The sequence below is a fragment of the Octopus bimaculoides genome, chromosome 11 (assembly GCF_001194135.2).
Source record: "Octopus bimaculoides isolate UCB-OBI-ISO-001 chromosome 11, ASM119413v2, whole genome shotgun sequence".
Lineage (NCBI taxonomy): Eukaryota > Metazoa > Mollusca > Cephalopoda > Octopoda > Octopodidae > Octopus > Octopus bimaculoides.
The window spans coordinates 6,393,764-6,400,838 of NC_068991.1; positions in this window are offsets into that span (position 1 = coordinate 6,393,764).

Genomic DNA, 7,075 nt, shown 5'->3' on the forward strand with positions numbered 1-7,075 from the left:
TATATATATATATATATATATATATATATGTATATATATAAAAATATTTATATATATATGAGAGAGAGCGCAAAATTTCGGTGTTACTCCGAGTTTCACAGTTCCTGACTTTAAATGATCAGAAGCTGTCGCTACGTCTCGTATTGAGTACTCGTTCGTACAATTATTTTCGTTCCAAAAACCCACACAAACATATATTTGATGCATCACTCTCCCTCCTTAATATCGATTCGTTTTGACTAGGCAGGAAGATTTTGTAATTTTGAAGGTATTGGAAATTTATAAACATTTATGTCTTTTCCAATAGCGTAAACATCATAAGTTATAGGAAATGTCATTAATATTTATTGATTTCACGCTATTGAATAAGATTAAGGCCAAATTTTACAGTAGAGGTGTGCCAGTTGACTTGAATCGATATTAAATATATTACTGGTATTTTATCGAATTTTTTTTCAAGGACGCTTCAGTTTGGAAGTTGAGAAATTAAATTTAATATTTCGTTTATTGTAGAATTTCTACTATTCACCTCTTAATTGGGAATAATCTTTTTAATAGGCTTAAGACTAAAGTTTCTTTGGAATTCCCTTATTGATATCGTATTTACGCGTGTGTAAATCCCACAATTTTACATTTGATTTTAACTGAAAAAAAAACTGAGGAACAAACAAGGGGTAAAGCTGCCATCAAGTTTGAATACGAAAGAAGAAAAAGATTTTATCAAGATTTAACATTAAATTAAGGGTCTGACTTACATACTTCAGTAAATACGGTACTTATTTCATTGATCCCAAAGAAAAGTGGAATTGACCCTAGCATTTCTTAAAAATCTGAGACCATAAATTATTTCTTAAGTACAAGGTCAGTTTTTTTTTTAAGGTGGTGGGGGAAGATGAAGTAGAATTGAATGGACATGCACACATCACATTAATTATTGATTTCTGCTAAGTTTTGAAATCAAACGAAATCTAGAAAGAGAAGGCCAAATGAGGTAAGGCTTTTAGTTTGATATTCTGTAGTTATTTTAGTTCTTACAGCTTGCTCAGCAAACTGTTTTTTTTCTTTTGTTTTTATTTATTTTTTTGTTAAGACCTTTTTGGCTCCATCTAACTAGATGACAATGAACAGACAAATCTTATTAAAAGTGTGAAACAGAAACTTGCATTGATTTGCTATTAGTCATGGAGCAACTGAATTAAATATAACAAATGGGAAGGATATGAAACGTTCCTCTAGCTTATTGGTGCAGTTTAGATGATCTCCTTCATACTTGTATTAAATTTTTTTTAGAAAAATGGAAACCAAATCTCAATTACTTTCAATTTATTTCTGTAATTATTAATGGCTTTTTTTCATGTTTCATTTCTGTTGCGTATGAATTTTACACTTCTCAAGACGGAGTTAAGGCAGGGGTTCCTGTTCCTTATCTTAGTGACAGTTCTAACTTGATTAACAGTTTAGAAATAGTTGCTTTTGATAATAACTTCTACAGATCTTCCTACCTCTCTCTCTCACCTTATCACTTCTCACAGTAAAAATATTTCCCCAATCTCTGTGAATAGACTTGCAGTTATCTGAGGTTATATCTTTAAGATTACCAAAAACTAGAACATTTGGCAGAACTGGTAGGGCATAAGATATATATTATAAATCTCTTACATTGTTCCTTTGTATTCTGAATTACAATGTGGCTAAAATTGACTTTACCATTCATCTTGTTATTGGTGATATATATACCAGTAATATTCAGTTGGCTATACATCTTCTGCTACAAAAAAAAAAAAACAACCCCCTACCAAAACAAAAAGCAATTACTTTTGTTCCTAAGTAACCAAACAATGTTACTAAAATTTACTATGTTATTGTTTGACCTGTCTTGGAGGGTGGAAATTAGAAATACTGACTTGGACTGTGGCAACTCGTCCAATTCGTGCCAACATAGAAAACAAATGTAAAAGGACAATAACAAAGGTGTGGCTATGTGGTTAAAATGTTTATATCTCAACCCTCTGCTTTTGGGTTCAGCCTCTCTGCACCTATTGTAGCCCTGGCTGACCAATGCCTTGAAAGTGAACTTGGTAGATGGAAACAGAAGGAAGCCTATTGGGTGTGTGTGTGTGTGTATATATATATATATATATTAGTGTAAGATGTGACTGTGTGTGGTAAGGAGATTGCTTCCCAACCACATGGTTCTGAGTTCAGTTTGTATTAAGGCTACCATTGGTTTCATATGAAGAAGAAGTTATCTTAATATCCTAACAATTTTTCAAGCTGAACACACGGAGGAATGGTGTTCATCTCCATTTTGAGTAAAACCACAGATTCTCATGTGTATGTATATATATATATATATATATATATATATATATATATATATATAATATGTGTGCTGGTGAGGTGGAATGGCAGGCAAAGTGGAGAATTGCCATGTATTTAGTTCTAGTTCCATCCTTTTGGGATCATTAAGCCAACTATTTCGTTTGTTTTGGGCTGGTTAATTTAATTAACTCAGCACTTGTCTTACAAATTAGTGTCTAGTTGCTAATGCAAGAAATCAATTTTATGCACAACAGTAACAAGTAATATTGTTTTTTGTTACTGAAAATATCTGATCTAGAGTAACACAAAGTAATGTAGTTTTTATGCATTGATCTTTATTACTCGCATTTTTTTTTCCTGTATCCCTGGTGAGATATTTTACACTGTTGAAATTTTAATGTAGACTCGGACATGGCGATGTGGTTGGGAAGCTCGCTTGGCAAACATGTGGTTTCAGGTTTAGTCCCACTGTGTGGCACCTTAGGCAAGTGTCTTGCACTATAGCCCTGTGCTGGCCATTGCTTTGCAAATGAATTTCTTAGATGGAAACTGTGTGGAAGCCCATTGTGTGTATGTGTGTATATACATGCCATTGGTCACTTTGAGTTATTTTCCTTAGCTCATTTTTGCATATATGTGTGCGTGTCTTTATTCCCACCACCACTACTGCTTGGCAATCAGTGATGGTTTGTTTACATCTCTGTAACTTAGCAGTCCAGTAAAAGGGATAGAATAAGTTCCTAACTTTAAAAAAAAGAAAAAAAGTACTTGGGGTGATTTGTTCAACTAAACCCTTCGAGCCAGTGCTCCGGCATGGCCACAGTTCAATGACTGAAGCAAGTAAAAATAAAAGACGAACCTTTTGTTACAGATTAGTGAATAAAATTCTATCAAAGGATATGTGTGTGTGTGTTACGTAAAAGTAATTGGAGATTGTGCTAAATGAAATGCAAGCATAGATAGAAGTTATGAGTTCATTCGGTGCATACTATTCTAGTAATATCAAATCTCAGAAACACAACAGTGTTGCCCCCACAACTCTTAACAGCTTCACCACAGTAATACTATGTTCCTATAGTGTCCCTAGCAACAATACAAGTTCTATGTAACTCCAATAAATCACATATTATAATATATACAAGGTGGTATCAAAAAGTTCCAGAACTAGTTATGTTTAATAAAAAAATTGCTTATTTATCTAAGTTTTAACATCATCTCCTTCGAAATAGTCCCCTTGCACAACAATACACCAGTCCCAGCGTTCCTGTAGCTTTTGGAAGTTATTTTCCATAAGCGAGTCGAGGACCTTCTGCAATTCGCTCTGGATCTCGACAATGGTGTTAAAATGGTGACCTTAGCTGTTTTTTCATCTTGGGGAAGAGATGGAAGTCTGCAGGTGCTAAATCTGGCAAACAGGGCAGGTGTGGAAACGATACCGTGTTGTTTTTGGCAAGAAAATCATGAGTGCAGAGAGCTCGGTGACAGGGTGGGTGCATTGTCATTGTGAAGAATCCAACTCTTTGCGCTTCACAGATCTGGTTGCTTCCACCGAATGTCTTCCCTGAAATGCTTCAAAACATCACAGTAGAATTCTTGATTGATGGTCTGGCCCTGGGGGGATGAATTCTCAATGCACAATACCACATTTCTGGAGGTGACGCTTATGGCAGGTGTTCCAGATTGCTCATCGACTTCCAGGGACTGCTCGTGTCACTCAAAACATTGTGTATGGCCCATTGCCTCATCACCTTAAGCTTACCAAAGCATGCTCAATGTCTCTGTAGCAGACTTCCTAAATTTCATGGTGGCTCTTTGTTCGTGTCCATGACAAAATCACAGACTACAGCATACACATGATCACAAATTTCACAACTTGCAAAGTAAACGCAATGATGTCACTCAGCACACTACTTCATGAAGGTCACTGCTAGCTGTCACTGCACACTGAACTGTGTGCTGCCATCTGTTGGCATGCTACAAAACTAGTCCAGTAACTTTTTGATACCACCTTTTCTATTAATGTGGATAACTGTTTTAATTATAGAAGAGGTGCAGAAGTTTGCTTTCCAACCACATGATTATGGATTTAGTTTCACTGTGTGGCACCTTGGGCGAATGTCTTCTTTGCCCTGGGCCAACTGAAGCATTGTGTGTGAATTTGGGAGATGGACTTTGCAAAAAGACTTCTGTGTGTGTGTGTGTGTATTTATATGTGTGTTTGTGTGTGTGTCTCTTTATCTTGACATTGTGTCCTAGTAGCAAATGTCATACAAGCAGTGTTAATTGTTTTTCCTATTTTGTGTGAGCATGTCTGGCCATAGGTAAATACTACCTGTCTTGACAACAGTAAAGGTTGGCAATGGGAAAGGCACCTGGACATAGAAAATCTGCTTCAGTAATTTCCATCAAAGCCATGCAATCATGCAAAAGTGGACATTAAAATAATGCCGAAACCTACTAAACAGTATTTTTTTTTGTTTAAAGCACTAATTGTTTTAATACAATATTTGTGCCATCACCAAACTTTGTCCTCAGTATCATTATGTTTTTCTGTTATTCATTATTAAAGTAGTAACTCGGATCTTATAGATATTATTCATGAGAAAGTATATTTGATATGGACAATCTACTGATCTATTAAAAAGAGAGTTGATTTGACTTGTATTCATGAGCTTGGTAGCTTTCATATCAGAATCCATTAGCTTGCTTGAACCTTCGTGCTGTTTCAAATAATCAATCGGAAAGGTGGAAACACACATGAGTAAAGTTTGTGAGTCATAAGTGTAATAGAGTCGTGTATGTTATTCTGTTACAGCTATCGTGATCATCATCATCATCGTCATCATCGTCATCATCATCATTATTATTTGTTTTTTTACTTCAAAAGCAAATAATGGTTGTTATTAGTGATATGGATGGGTTGAGTGTTTGTACTGTGTAACATAAAATTTAAATATAGGAACATTATTGATTTTATCTAAATAATAATAATAATGATAATAATAATTTCAAGCCCATTTGTCCATTTCTGAACCAGTGAGAATACCTCTACTTGATTGGCTGACATGCAAGAAATAGCAGTCTAATTTCCCTCGGATTTCACCCTAACTCCTTGGAAGTGTAAGGTCAGGTCATCATCATTTGATGTCTGTTTTTCATCCTGGCATGGATTGGGTAGTTTGACTGGAGCTGGCAAGCCAGAGGACTGCACCAAGCTCCATTGTCTGCTTTGAGGTGGTTTTCATGGCTGGATGTCCTTCCTAATGCTGACCACTTCACCGAGTGTACTGAGTATTTTTTATGTTGCCCCAGCAGCAGTGAGATCATTCCATAAGTCACAAGCCAAAAGCCCTCAACTGGGGTGGGGAAGTAGAATTGAAGGAAGTGGTTTTATGCAAGGCAGTAAGAAGTTAAAGTATGATAGAGGGACCAGAACAGGTGTATTACTGTAGAGAAGATACATAATTACTGAAGTTGGAAAATAGAAATGAGAAAGTCTGACTAGAGACAGTCATGGTTGGAAGGCTTTTGATTATATTTATGTTCAGTCATGGCCGACCTGGACCAAACAAAGACTATTCTATTTAATCAACTGAGAAAACATTTACAATTCTTTTGTAATCACTTGGTAAGGAAATGATCTTCTTAATCTCTTTTGAATTGTGTATTTGTATCTCTTTTGCAGGGGGAAGCTTGTGACTTCCGTATCACTTTGTCAGAGAATCTCTCTTTTTAGCTTTTACTTGTTTCAGGCTTTGGACTGCAGCCATGCTGGAGCACTACCCTGAAGGGTTTAGTCGAACAAATCAACCCTAGTCCTTTTCTTTTTAAGTCTGTACTTGTTTTATCGATCTCCAAACTGCTAAGTTATGGGGACATAAACCAACATTGGGTTGGAGTTTACAAACAACACACACACACACTCTCTCTCTCTCTCTCTCACTCTCTCCCTTTCTCTCTCACTCTCTCCCTTTCTCTCTCACTCTCTCTCTCTCCCTTTCTCTTTCACTCTCTCTCTCCTAATAGGCTTCCACAAAGTGTCTGTCTATCAAATCCACTCACAAAGCATTAGTCAGTTTGGAGCTATAATAGAAAACACTTGCCCAAGGTGCTGGACTGTGGAGCTGAACCCAAAACCACATAGTTGCAAACTGAGCTTCTTGATAGTTGAGTGGAGGGTGGTGGGGGTGAACAAAAAGCTGTTTAGATGTGATTGAATTTAAAGTACAAAATAAACATTTAATGAATATTTGTGACGCACAAACATTATATATAAGCCATTTAATGGAAGATACCTGTGGATGATGCAAAGTAAAAAAACACAAGAACTTGATGTTGGGCCACAGGCTAGGGTTGAAAAAAATACACTTTGACCTACTTAAAAGTGAAGTACTCTCATTTCAAACTTAAAGTCGGGATGAGATCAACCATTGAGTAGTTTTTATAGCCATATCAAATTTCCAAATCTCCTCCTTACATTCTTTTTCCTCAAAAAGTATAGTAATCTAGCAAAATAACATCAACCAAGCCTACATACACTTGGTCTGCTTTGAACCACATCTGTGGATGGTCCTTGAATAAAGTTGCATAGACTGCTAACGAGTTGGAAAAAGAAAACTGGATGTAAATGCAGTTGCTAGTTTTCTATTCAGCAGAAGCATGCATTGGGCAAATTTAAACGAAATATGCTATATAAGAAATATTAAAAAAAAGACATGTAAATGTACTAATCTCTGTAGACAGTGTAATTGTC